Genomic DNA, 14,207 nt, shown 5'->3' on the forward strand with positions numbered 1-14,207 from the left:
TATGCAAGGTACAAATACGCAGAGAAGGAATATGACACTATATGACAAATAGTTTCTCTAATTCATTGGACTTGTCAAACAAATTAACTTCAGTAAATCTACTCTGGTGGTAGCAGTGGTGGGAACATTAGTACAATCAAAATGCTGGTGGCTGCTTAAGTTCTGCCATCGCATAGTTTAACCAGGCTTAGACAAGTTTAGACATCCGAGTGCTAAAAATACAGGAAGATAGTAACATCTGCTGTAAAGCAAAACACGTGATGATGTTACCACTGGTAGCAATGAACTAAGACATTTGACGTGGTGAAAGAAAAGGCATCCGAGGCCCACATTTAAACATCTGAATGCAGAAGTGAAGGTCACCCCCTCAAAAAAAGGAAACATACCAGAAATTGGAATGATGCCCTGAAATACTTCCCAAAAAGAAATGCAATTATAACATTGCTTCTCCACCTGTAAGGTGAATGTAAAAGCACCTGAGCCACCACAGCAATTAAGAATGTTGCTTGATTTTAGGAATTCTCCTTTGACATGAATGACTTGTTGTATTTTCTACCCACCTACATCAAGGCTTGATATTTACCATCAGAGATAAAATAGAAGGAAAAAGTTCATAAAATTCTGGTGTTTCAGGATCTCCTTAAATAAAAAGCAATGTCAGCCATTTTATAGCCCAGATAGTATTTTCCTACACTGAATAAGCATTAAAAAGATCTCTTAAACTTTCTGATATTTTCTGCAATTTTCCTGCAGCTTCTTCATGCATTTATTGGCATAATTTGTCTAGACTGAGTCTGGTTTTAAGAGCTCTTAACCTTTTAATAAACTTTTGTCTTGTTATTGTCCCATCTCCCTAATTCATCCTCTGTCATATTCTATAATCTGATCCCCGATCTGGAGACATGAACACATTGGCATACATACACTGTCTAACCGGTTGAAAATAGATGTGCTAAATAAAACCCATTATTTCTGTAAACAGTGATACATGCTATTACTTCTCACTGTCTCTTTGTCACAGCTATGTTGCAGCCATTGTCATTTTTTTCTTGCTGTTCTATTTATATAGCTAATGGAAATTATTATATTTTAAAATATTTTGACATTTACATCAGTTTCAGGTATTTTTCACATGATTTTCTCCTGCATCTTGATCCATAGTTTCCTGATAGGGTGTCATGGGGTTTGGCAAGACATGCAGATCTTTCATATCTGTATGCCCATTTCTGCACGTCAAAACTGTACAGAGCTACTTGGGAAGATGGGCAGCATCTGCTGAAGAGAGGATGAGATCTGGAGCAACCAGGGCAGCGTGGAGGGCAGGCTGTCACTTTGTCAGCTGAGCTCTGCTGCAACACTCATTTGGGTCTGGCTCAGAAACTTGCCTCTCACTTTCACGTGACTTAAAATAGTTGTTTGCCTGCATTATGAATGCTTTTAAGTAATGCATAAGAGGTGACAGTGGTATATAAGGTTGGCCAATAATGCTTAATACTGGTTTATTGCACACCTCCATGACCCCAAAAGTCATACTCAGATGCCACCAGCTTCTTTTATCCCAGCTGGGAACACAGAAGGTGAATCTTGCTCTTGCAGTATCAGACATACCGTATACCAACTGTTGTTTTCCTGGGAAAGAAAATTAAGCGTGCACCTTCTCACAGACTTAAATACAAATCTCTTTGTGAACAATGAAAGGAAAAAATATCACTTTGCTCTGAGAAACAGACCAAGGCAGGGATGAAAATGTGGCTCTGAGGCAGGCAACGGAGAGAGGGAAGAGTGAACCCATTTTCAGCATCGGAACAGGTTGCTGAGCGAAGGGGGGGATGCCACAAAATTCACTACTACACTTGTGAAAATCCCAAGTACTCCATTTATTTAACTGAATTTAAATTTGGGTACAAATGACTGAAATCTGGGACTAAGCGGGGCAGTGGGGGGAATTATCAGTACTGGTCTCCACGGGCAACCCTCTGAGAAACCACTCAGGACGTTTAAATACTGGAGTACAAATAACCAAAATAAGTAATGGTATAATTATTTTAGACAAATTAAAAATGTTGCTTTCCCCCTTAGAGCAGCCTGAAAATAGGACGATTCACTGGTTAAATTTTAATGGAACAATCAAAGAGCAGTTAATTCCCCAGCATGGGGTACCCTCGGTGGGCAATTATAGGGTTAGGAATGTTCTGTCTCTGTGTTGACCTGATTGGCGTATAGTCCCTCGATGGTTCACAATGTTTGTTAAATTGGCGATAGTCTGTACTCGGATATACCCTATTAGCCAAAAATAATAGACAGTTTGGTTGCCAGTTCTAATGTTCATATGTTGCAATCAGCAGGGTTTTTTTTTTTTCCTTTTTATATCAGTGTTTCGGAGGTTAATCTCTGTTATCATCGTTTTAAACTCACTCTTATTCTTATCAGTTATATTTAGTGGCAGATTGCAAGCTTTCCTTATTATCTTGTTAAATCAGTAGGTGAAAGCCTTTCAAGGCATTTCTTTTTAAACATCTTTTATTAATGTTAATATGCCAGATGGGACAAATTAAAATGGTTCTGTTCTTCATGCTGCCACTACCCACAATTTTACCACATCATTTGCTGGTTAAGGAAGCATATGAAAATAATAGGTACAGAACTCCTGTAATAAAAGTTCAGAAAATGATAGTGTAGCCTCTCTGGAAAAATGTTTTTTCAGTTAGATTCATACATAAAAAAGATATCATTTCTGTGCATGCAGCAGCTTTGATTTTATCATAGCTGAGAGGTTCAAGACTCTTTTGATAAGAACAGTATGGCAATATACCTTTTCTGCGCTCATGTTGGGGTCAATAGAAAACTTCAATACTTTTATCATCACAATGGCACCTGTTATTGGTGCTATTGCTCTGGTGATCTCTGTGGGCTCTGTGGCATCACGTGTTTATGTTGGCATTCCCACAGACCACACTGAAAGTGAACCTGTCCAGGGTCTCCTAGACTGGGTCCCTAAGAATGACAGAAGTAAAAATGTTTTTGGAAGCCATCAGTGTATGATTGAATGTTCCTTGCAGGGCAGCCTCATCTAATTTTGTTGATTGGCAAGGCACTTTTGGGACAAAAGATTTTGTGATGTGTGTTTTTAGTATCCGGTCACTGATGAAAGCCCAGAGTCTCCCCAAAAATACTAGTACTTTTAGGAACAGTGATAGTGAAACTATTTATACAAAAGAAATCAACACATTGATAGGCAGGTGTTGTCTCTTTTTTTCTCCTGCTGAAATGTTCTTATGGGGTAAAGAGTTCCATTCTCTGATTTCAGTGAGATGAGACTTTTACCACCAAAGATCTTTTATCCCAAGAGCAGAATGGCAGAGCCCTTATATTTGTGCTTTTCACTGTCGTGACTTCATCCAGCTCTTTTTACGATGCAATATCCAGAACAGTGGGGCTTCCTTAGTTTGCACAGAGAGCTCAAGAATTGCTTTACACACTCCAGTGGTACCATTTGCTATGAGACCACAAAATTGGACCTGCGTATAGTAAAATCTGTGTGATACAGATGTTTGGGTATTCCCTGTCAGTAGTCAGTTCATGATATTTCCTGCACTTGATCAAATTTTGCTTAGACGGAGACTAATAAGTTGAGGAGACAACATTTTAAATGAACATATGCAAAGACTGTAGGGAAAAGAGCTCTTTCTATGAAGGGAGTGTGGATAGTGTCTAGGGATTAGTGCGTCATCTAATTTTAACATAAATCTACTTCTAATATTAAAAACAACTCAGTTTCTTTATCTCTCAGTACCAGCTAGAAGGATTTTAGTTTTCTCTATCCACTGCTACTTCAGGCTGCATACTGAATCTGATGTGCATGAAAATCACTTAGCATGAATATAATAGAAAATTAAAGCAGTGCTGAATTATACTTAGCTGCTAGAATTCAAGTAGGCAATGTTAGGATTTGCCCATTTAAAACATATCTGCATATTATAAATTGCTGTAAACAATTTGTATTTTTATAACAAAACATAGTGTTGTTTAACTTATGTGCTGGCAATTTCAGGGCTGTTTTTCCCTGTAGTCTTCTTTATGAGCAACAGTAGGAGAAAATAAAAACTGCTATACTTGTTATCACTGGAGATAAATGATATATATATAAATGTGTATATATGTGTATGCATGTGCATGTGTGCATATATATATATACATGCACATAATTATATATATTATATCTAGCTGTGTGCATCATCTTCCTTTTGGGTGGTAAGTATTGTGACTAAACATAGGGTGCAAATCAGGGTTGAAGAAAGCCACACATATAACAGGAGTTTTAAATAGGGGAGATGGTGGTTGTGCAAGATTCTGTGGAGGCTTCGTGTTTGCCACATGCTTCAGGACAACAAATGGAAGCACAGAGAGCGGACTACAAAAGCAAAAGACCCAATCCTGGAAATGCCTCCCGTACTTTCTAAGATGCCATTAGCCACAGGACATCATGGCCTTCTCTGTCTTGCAAGATGGAAGAAAGAGAACTGAAGGGGAAATATGCATTTATATGGTTTATCCCAGTGAATTTTTCAGACCAGACTCTGTACCTTAAGGAATAAGAGAATAGAATAATAATAACTCTGAATGAAATAAAAATTTGTTTCTTTAGTATTTCTTATTAAATTATTTTCCCCACAATGTTTCTTTTGATATTCAGGAAAAACATTCTTTCTTCATTTCTTTCTACTGTTTTCTTTCCATACTTATTTGTTTCCCTAAGAAATAGGACAAGAACTAGCAAAGTATCCCAAATCAATTTTTTTATAGTGGTGTGATTTGCACAAGTTCAGAAATGTTAACAATTACATGGGAATTCCTGTCAAACTACATCAGTTCTGCATGATCCCAGAGCATTTTTCTGAGGAAATGGAATTTCTAGAATTTGTGATATTTGCTTGCCAGAGCTAGGTAAATGGTTTTAGATTTAACACTAGTTTATGCTCTGCTACAGAAGTCCATTAAGATGTTAATTAATAAACTTAATTTTGCAAAGCACATTCTGCTAAATTTGGAAAAAAAAATCAGATAAAGTGTATAACTTTTGTTAGGCTGCTGATTTTATGTTAACGTGGACAGGTAATATATGGATATGCATAATTTAACTTGCCTGTTTCATCATTAGACACCCAAAAATGGTCTTGAAAGATGAGCTATCAAATTTGTTTCTCCATATTATATTATCCAGATTATATCTAAAATATGAAAATATTTCAGATGGACCACTTCTTTAGGTATCAGAGTATTTGTATATTAAATAGATATAACACTTGACACTGCAAATAAACATGGCTGTATAGAGATTTCAGCTAGAGAGCTATGACCATCTAGTCTTCCTAGAGGTGATAGAGTTTCACCACAGAATCCAGTCCCAAAGCATACAAAAGACCTGGTGAATATCTTTCAAAACATATCCATAAAATATATCCATTTTAACTCAGAAACATCATATGACAGTGAACATTTCATTTGTTGTACCTATGGTTAAGTAACTGGAAAAAAAAAATGCATCTTCTACCCTGAACAGCTTTTAGTGACAGGGGTTTTGTCATGTCTTTGCTAGATTGAAAAACCCTTCCTGACTTTTTTTTTTTTAATGGACTTTGCTCCTTAACCTTCTGTTTGTTAAACTGGGTAGACTGAACTTCTTCAGCCTTTCATTGTGAGGCAGGTTTACGGATGTCCCTTTCTAAATGACAGTGGTGCAGAAATGAATGTTTCTTCTAGGAACCCTCCCACTGAGGCAGACACATCTCAAAATTCAGCGCCTCGGCGGCTTGACTGCTATGAGAGTACAGATGACTTAGCTTGTTGCTGGCTGAGAAGATCTATCTTAATTAAGATAAAAATAGTAAATTGCCTAAATATTGAGCACATGTAGAAGAATATATAAGTCAATGACTAATACGTGCTTTTGAAAGCCTGGATAAATGTTTAAAATGTTTCTTCAATTAAAATCAGCACAAAGTCTTGAACCTATAAATAACACGATTAGGATGGGCCTTTGTTTTCTTTTCCTTTTTTTTTTTTTTCTTTTTTTTCCAGTGGTGTATCTGCTTTATTTGGCATGTTTTCTGGCAAATGCAATTATTGGATGCCCAGCACTGGGCTCGAGAGAAGATGAGCATTTGGGAATGCAGAGAGAGGTTCTGCACAGGGCTGCCTTACTGGAGACATCTTGGATCTGCAAAAGGTTGGGGAGTGTCCTGGAAGTGTCACTCCTATAGGTTTATATAGGAGATATATACTACCACAGACTGTAGCATGAGGAACTCTGTTATCCTCTGGCTTTAACAGCCCTGGCCAGTGCTTTTCCCCTCTGTTTAGCCCACCCGTCACCTTATGCTTCACCATATTAAAGGCAGACACGTTTTCAATTGATGTATGATTTAGCTAAATGCAAACCCTTACGGGTTTCTTAGTGGTATTATAATACAAATGATAATAAAACAGGAAATCAGTGGGAGGAGTAAGAATAGCTAGTGCCTTAACCAGTGAGAGAAATTAGGGAGGAGTATGGAGGTGGATGGTGTGGCAAGAGGAATTATCATTACAAACATTCATCCTCTCTTGCCATTTTCACATGTCCACTAAAAATATATCAGACAAATTGCTTCTAAATGTACTTGGAACTGTGTGTGAGGAAAACAGGCTTGCACTTTTAAGTAGCATATCACTTCCAAGCTTGTGAAACTGTTAGCTTCACAGCACGGCAGAGTTTCTTCCCTTATGCATAAATCCCACGTATGTATTTACGAGGTGTCCCGAGCTTACACCTAGGAAGTGAATGGAATCCTACCTAATTTTTGCACAGGAGCTCACCAAAAATATAAGGGGAACAGAATATTTCACCCCCTTCTTTGTTGTGTGCATGCAAGGAAAACCAAATCATTGCCCTTAATGTTTGTGATGACACAGTCGTTCTGCAAGCAACATGCTGTTTAAAGCTGTGTGCATTTTTTTCCAGTTTCAGTTCACACAATCATGAGTTTCATTTTGAGTTTCATATGAACTAAGAAACTCAAAGCAAAACTCAGCTGGAACACTCTTTTCTTGGTTTATGGTGGAAGGTATGCAAAAACAGAGACAGACATCATTTCCACTCAAAACTAACTTGTTCCAGGTTTGAAATAAATTTAGCTTAGATCAAAACTTAGCACTCAGGTTCAATATAGCTTTTCAGTGAATCTAATTTGATTTTCCTGATTTCCTTTTTTAAGTTGAGGGCCCTCAACTGATGACCTGGTAAAATCCATATAAGGCTAAAATTCACTTGCATAGCTTCACAGTGTTTCTCTAATATGGCTGTTAAGCAAAACAATAGATATGTGAGAGAATTTTCTTGCACATGGAAAAAAACCCATGTCTATCGTAAATGTATTGACTCTAACTTGTTTTGTTCGTTTTGAGGAACTGGACTTTTTCCTTTGTTCTGACCTCTGCTCCACATCTCCATATGCAGAAAATCCAGAAAGAACACCAAATTTTATTGTTACATTATGCAAAAAGGATTTTTAAGCCATGCTTGTGGCATGAATCACTGTTGTGCTGCCATCCTCCAGGATCCACAGTAAAAATGGAACAAAAGGTTTCTCTGCTACTTCTACCTTGATAAATTTGAAAAGCTGCCTAATTGTTTTATTGCTTACTGCACTCAATATAAAAGAAAGTAATTATATTAGGTGGACATAATACATATCCTAAACCCCAAGGTACTCCAACTTGCACCTCTACCAACACTAGTTAAGGGACTGTTAGTATTTGTATACTAAAATTTCATTTACAGGAGCACATAATGCAACATTCAAACTTTGTTCTTCACTGAAACTGGTATTCAAGGTCTCAGCTAGGAAGCAATTCTCTTCACTACTTTTTTCCAGCAATATTTTTCCTTTACCACTACTTTATAGAAACTGTAAAGCTTTTTAATATATAGAATTACTAGTCTGGATTCTGATCTGAATCTCAGTGCTCTCAGTGGAATTACTCTCATTTTACATCAATGCAAAATTCAGTGAGAATCAAAACGCAGGCCATCATGTGTACGCATAGGAGCCAAACAGAGAGGTTAACTGGGGAATAAAACCAGCACATAATATAGCTTTAATTATGGTGTAAACATGGGAAAAAGCTCTAAACCCAGAGAGTGATGCATTTATGGCTTCCTGGTTGCCATCACTTTTTCTAGCTCTTCTCATTCCTCTAACCAGTTAGATTCTTATATAAAAAACCCTTTACGGTGCACTTTTCGTAGCTGTATCTCAGCTTGCTTTTAAGTACAAAAAGAAGTAAAAATTATAGAATAGCCAGTATCAAAGGTCAGATACAAAGGCAAAAAAAAAAAAAAGATAATTTTCTTCCTTTACTGTGTTCTTGGGACAAGATCAAAGTTGATGTGTTTCTATGTACATTTTCTGGTTTCAGTTAATGTTTCCTCTCTTCCCTAAATGATTTTAGCAACTCTGAAATATCTGGGCAATATTAGGCACAGATGGCAACTCGTGGAACAACACTGGATTTCCAGAGGAAAGGGGATTTCATCAAGGTCAGATGAATAGTCATATACTAAAGACTCATCCGGAGGAGCTTCGGTCCTGAGATTAAAACACTGAAACAAAATTATAGCTCTCTATAAACATAGAATATCTAGTTGTAATACCTTACAAAGTTTGAAGCTCTGATGGTAACATCATCAAGATGCATTTGAGTTTGCTAACGGCCTGAAGCAATAGCCTCTGAGAGAGGTCTCTTGCCCAGTGTCTTCTCCAGCCTTCACAGCCCCAACAACATCCAGTATCTCAGCAATGACTGAGAACATTCACCCCTCCAGGAGAGTACCAACATTTTTCTTTTATATCATATCAGTTAAGGAAAAAAACAAAACAAATCACAAAACAAAAAAAATCAACAACAGCCACCCTCCCACCCCAAGAAAAACCCCAACCCAAAAAAATAAAACCAACAGAAAAATGAATTATGTTCCTAGGCATTGTGACAACTCTACCAGTGAGGAGAGCTGAATTCAGGGACCCAAATCCCAAGCTGGCAAAGGCTTGAAGTCTGTGGGAGCAGTGTGTTGAGCATCTGACAGAAAGTGCACTCTCCTAGCACGATTTCGCCAACAATTGGAGCAGATTGGCAGAACGAGCCAAGCACAATCAGGCAGATCCTCTTGGTGCACAAGCACACGTGTATTAGAATGACAGGCTCCAATAAACCCTAAATAATCAATACCCATTAATCTTTAATTATCTCATCCTTCTGATATAGTAAGAGAGATATATCAAGAAACTGCCTTCCACACACATTCATTAGGAATTCAAAGATTTAGTAGCTGGTGGTGATGTTAGGATAATTAGCAGCAAAAAAATGGAAGAAATGTAGGTTGCTATAGCAACACGTTCATCATGATCTACAGCATAAACACCCAGATTAATTTACAAGATGCCAGGTAGATATCTGCTTGGCTGACTGGGGTACACACAGACACCACCTTATTTGCTTTTATTAAGGCTTAATCATCAACATTAGAGCTTTCAAAGTACGTGTGCTATCACTGTCAATCACAGAGGAGCTAGATGCTTTTAGGGGCAAATCCACCAGCACAAGCTGTTTGCTCCTCTATCTGCTCTGCAGGGGAAGGGGAGGAGGAATCATTTTCCTCCAGAGGCACTCTGAAGTCACTGCTGTGGCCCTGGAGCTGTGGTTGCTCCTATGGGCCATCCATATGGTATGGGTCATATTGTCTCTCTGTAAGAAACCAAACCCAGTCCCATGAATCTTAATGATATTTTTTCCCGGAAAGCTGTTGGGAAAAGAGGCCTCTCCATGAAGCAGCCTTGGATGGTGGTTAGTGGTACACAATGAACAAGGGAGGATCCTCATGTCTTGGTGCATGAGTGAGGACATATACTTTGCATGATCCAAGACTCCATAAGGCCACTGCCTCATTGAAAAAGTGCATAGTCCTTGGCAAAACTCGAAAATAGACCTTCAAAGCACCACAGTTGGTGGGACAAGCAGCTAATGTCATCCCACGATGAGGTGTGCAACAAATCCAACAGAAAAGCGAAGGGAAGCAGAGCTGTCTCTCCAAAGAACTAGTTCAATGAAGGCAAAGTTATAGACATACTGTGAATAACACAGCCAAAAATGAATGGCTAGGGTCTCTCTGTCACTTCTTTTCTTCTGCTAGTGAGGCCAACTCTCATGTCCCAACCTCTTGTTATCACTTGACAGAAAAGACCTTTCATTTCTGTACTGCATTTCCAACATTATTCTATCCTCTTTTCCAAGAAAATGCATGATGGAGAAAATATTTTGGTCAGTGGTAACCGTGCTTAAGAAGCAACAGCAAAGGTACCAAGATTTATTAGGAGGAAGCTGGTAAGGCTCAAGATCTCAATTAGGATTAAACATACAGCCTCAGCAAACAGTTATGTGTAAAATATCCCCGAACTGGCATTTGCTGACAACTGTGTCTGCGATAGGGATGTTACATCATGCTCATCGCTCGTTTCACACTCTTTTGCCCTGCCTGCTTCACCAGGCATGTTGCATCAACAACCCTGCCTCCCAAACAAGGATGTATGTTTCTGCTGGCGGTCCTGGCCACCATCCCACGCTGACCTGTGCCACTGCCTCCCCTGTGGCTGTGCAGCTGTTTGTGCAGCTGTGTGGAGAGCTGTATTGAGGAACCGGTTCAGCTGCATGACTGCGCGGCTGCACAGAGCTGTATGGCAGCGGAGCAGTGGGGGCCGGGTGGGCACATGTGGAGCCTTGGAGGCAGGGGGTTGGACAATTTGAACTGGGTTGAATGGCATCGCTAGAAGATGTTTCACTGGGAACTGAGGGAGATGGAGTCAAAGCTCTCCTTCTTGACTCCATAGTCTCCACTCCCACCTGTCCATCCGCAGGAGGTATGTACACTCCTTCCTTTTAGGGTTTGTTTTCTGACGCACTCCCCTAAATCCCCAAGCTCCAGTCCACTGAAGGCATCAGAGAATACTTTCAACCAGCCAGGAAAGACATAGGGAAGCTAAAAAGCAAGGACACCCATTGAGCAAATAAAGAATAAAAATAGTGGGTAGCAGAATATTAAGTTGGTAAAAATCATTTAACTGCTAAGAGAATAGAAAAAATAAAGAACCTGTATTTCTGAGTCATCTCTGTGTTACAAAGCACACAGCCCACTCTGCACTGAGAAAAAGCTGGTCACACCAACATGGCAATTTGACCATGTTGAAATGAAGAAAATTTTTGTCTTTTACTTCAATAGCCTTATGATTTAAAGAGAAAAGGCACCAAGGGACAAGAAAAAAAAACAACAGACAACAACCACACAAAGAGGAGGACTTGATCTCCTGTGACCGTCTTTCCTCACTGGGAGCCATCATTGCGATGCGGGAGCTCCAAGCAACATACAGAATACTCCCACCTGAGTTGTTAAAAAATTCCATATACACATAAGCTTCCTTTGCAGAAATATGTAAACATCTCTATCCCTCTAGCATAAGCAGCTAGCTGTATTATGCTGGTCACAGTTTACTTTAACTGTCAATATATTGTGTAGTACCTACTGGGTCGCTTTTTTCTGTTTTTTTCTGAATTAAATAAACCAAGACTCAACACGTCTTAAAACCACTATAGTTTATTTATAAGGAGCAAGACAGGCCATCAAACTTTCCACAGGAATTTAAAAAATTCATCAGGGAGTCAAAGTCTTTACTTTCTTTCCATTCATATAATTTCGGTTTTGGCTTAACACTTAACACACTATTCAGTTCAAAAGAATATTCATTTCATTTAAAGTAAACAATGGTTGTTATACAAAGAGTTTTAATTTTTCTTCTCCTGCCCTTTGCTATTTTATTTCCTTATTCCAAAGCTCTGCTCAAGTAACATTATGCCCACACCATGCCAGAAACAGAATCTGCTTTTCTAATTTGGCTTTTTTTCAAAACAGCCAGTTCAAGTCATTCCATTTCAATTCTTTGCCTCTAAAATTTCCCAAACATTTTACTTTTTTAAATGGACTTTTACATTAGGTTAAAAAAATGGGGTATTAGGAGAAAAAAAAAAAATAACAGGTAATATGTTCTGGTTTGGAAAAAGAAAATTAAATGGATGCAGCTCACAGAAAATCAAGGAATGCTTCTCAAGCCCTGGTTCTAATCTGAGTCAGGTTCATAACATAAAAGTGAGTTTGATATTTTCTGTCTAATTAATAGTAGAACTTAGCCCACAAGACACCCCCCCTCCCCCCTAATTAGGAAACATTTTACTCAGCTCTTATTTAGCATTTCATAAACATTGGGCCAATTTAATCTTTGGGGTAACTTTATTGAAGCCAATGAATAAAGCCAAATATCTAATTAACTGTAAAACTTTGGCAAGTATACAAGTATTTGGCAAGAAAATATATATTCATCAAACAGTGCTGTGCATATGATGAATTACAGAATTATGTGATAAACTGCCTTTATTATGCCAATAAAACTTTTAGAAATAACTTTTCTCTAAAACAAATTACACTTTTGGAGAATAGATGACATAGCCGCCTGGTAAAAAGGTATTTCTTACATCTGGTCAAAGGGACCTGCCTTATTATGGCTTTGACATCTGTATGAACACAGCAATTTCAAAGTCCTCCAGCAGAATATTTCTATCCTATGAGAGCAATTTAGCTGCAACTACACCACCAATTTGAATCCAACCCCTATAAAAGTCAGTAAAAGGATTTACAGTTTCTCTCCTCATGATATAGATGACTACAAATAGAATAGGCCTCTATTATGACAATTTTTAGAAATACTACTACACATAATTGAAGATTGGGTAATATAGTATCTGTATGTATTTATTGATTGAAAGGACGTAACTTAGAAGTAAAGTATATAATGAAGACACTTTGGCTAGACTATGTTATATCACTGTATGGTGAACTGTTGTATATCCTATAAGAAAATTGTCTCTTTAACATGTCTTCCACTATCCTTCAAGACCAACATCTTGAAGCAGACTTCACAGGCAGACCAAAAAAGCTGCTCTGAACTGTGAGACTGCTCATGGGAAATTACCTACTGAGCCGTGGGGAAGGTCTTGTGAAGTTGCTGTTCCCCCACCCTACAAAAACTGCAATGACTATCGAAAACAGAGAAACTGTGGGCAAAGATATTTGCCTTTCCTGAAATCTGACCTGCAGAATAGCCGACTTGAAAACCGAAGTGCAATAGTGACTACAGTAATAGAAACCTCTTCACATTTATAAGTACTAATAAATCTTCTGCATCCAGACAGACTACAAAATCTGTGGTTACTATTTTTAAAGGACTAGTGAAAAGAAAACATATAAATTAAAAAGTATTAGAAGAGGTTTTCCTTCTTTAAACATTTGACGTAAATATTTGACAATATTTATCCCATATCTCATGCTTTTAAATAGAATACAGTAATGTTCTTTTGGTGAGTATGTAGGGACAAACTAATATTTTATTGCTTCAGCTTAATTTTATATCATAATTTGGGCTTTATTATGGACTATATTTACTTATTTTTAAATACTGTTTCTGTGTATGAGTATTATCTTGTACTGCTGAAAGGACTGACCCACATACTGGTGAGATGGTGGACTTCCATGCACTGAAACTAGTTAGGCCCCAAAGGGGTCTCTCCATTGACTTCTCACGTCTGCTGATGAGAACCTTCCTGTACAACTGGCAAATATTTTATTTCCAGCCACCACAAAGAAATATTCTAGGGTACAGAAAAGCTCCATACCTAATAAATATAAGAGATTTGCATCTGTTCTGCCATACAGTAATGAGACATTCCAAGGGATTACTATTGCCAGACACCTGCCATTATTTCCCACTGTTTTTTGTGCATCTCTTCATTAGGGAAATGACTGAAAATGTTTGCCTGTATTGGCCTGTAGAGTTTCCATGCTTGTGTAGAGAATCCTAAGTGGTGAGGTATGGTTTGTGTACCTTTGTTATGCATGATCTTCTGTCCCCCACTAGCCCCATGTGGCTACTGCAAAGCAGGGAGATGGGAATTGTCTCTAGCAGAGATTACAGAGCTGTGCACCACTTCAGCTTTTAGGACGGGACTTGTGTTGTTTCAGTTTGAAGGCTGTCTCAAGTAAAATAGGGTTAGGGGGGCTCAGCAGGTGC

The sequence above is a fragment of the Nipponia nippon genome, unplaced genomic scaffold (genome assembly GCF_047370975.1).
Source record: "Nipponia nippon isolate SJK-2023a ecotype South Korea unplaced genomic scaffold, ASM4737097v1 scaffold_24, whole genome shotgun sequence".
NCBI lineage: Eukaryota > Metazoa > Chordata > Aves > Pelecaniformes > Threskiornithidae > Nipponia > Nipponia nippon.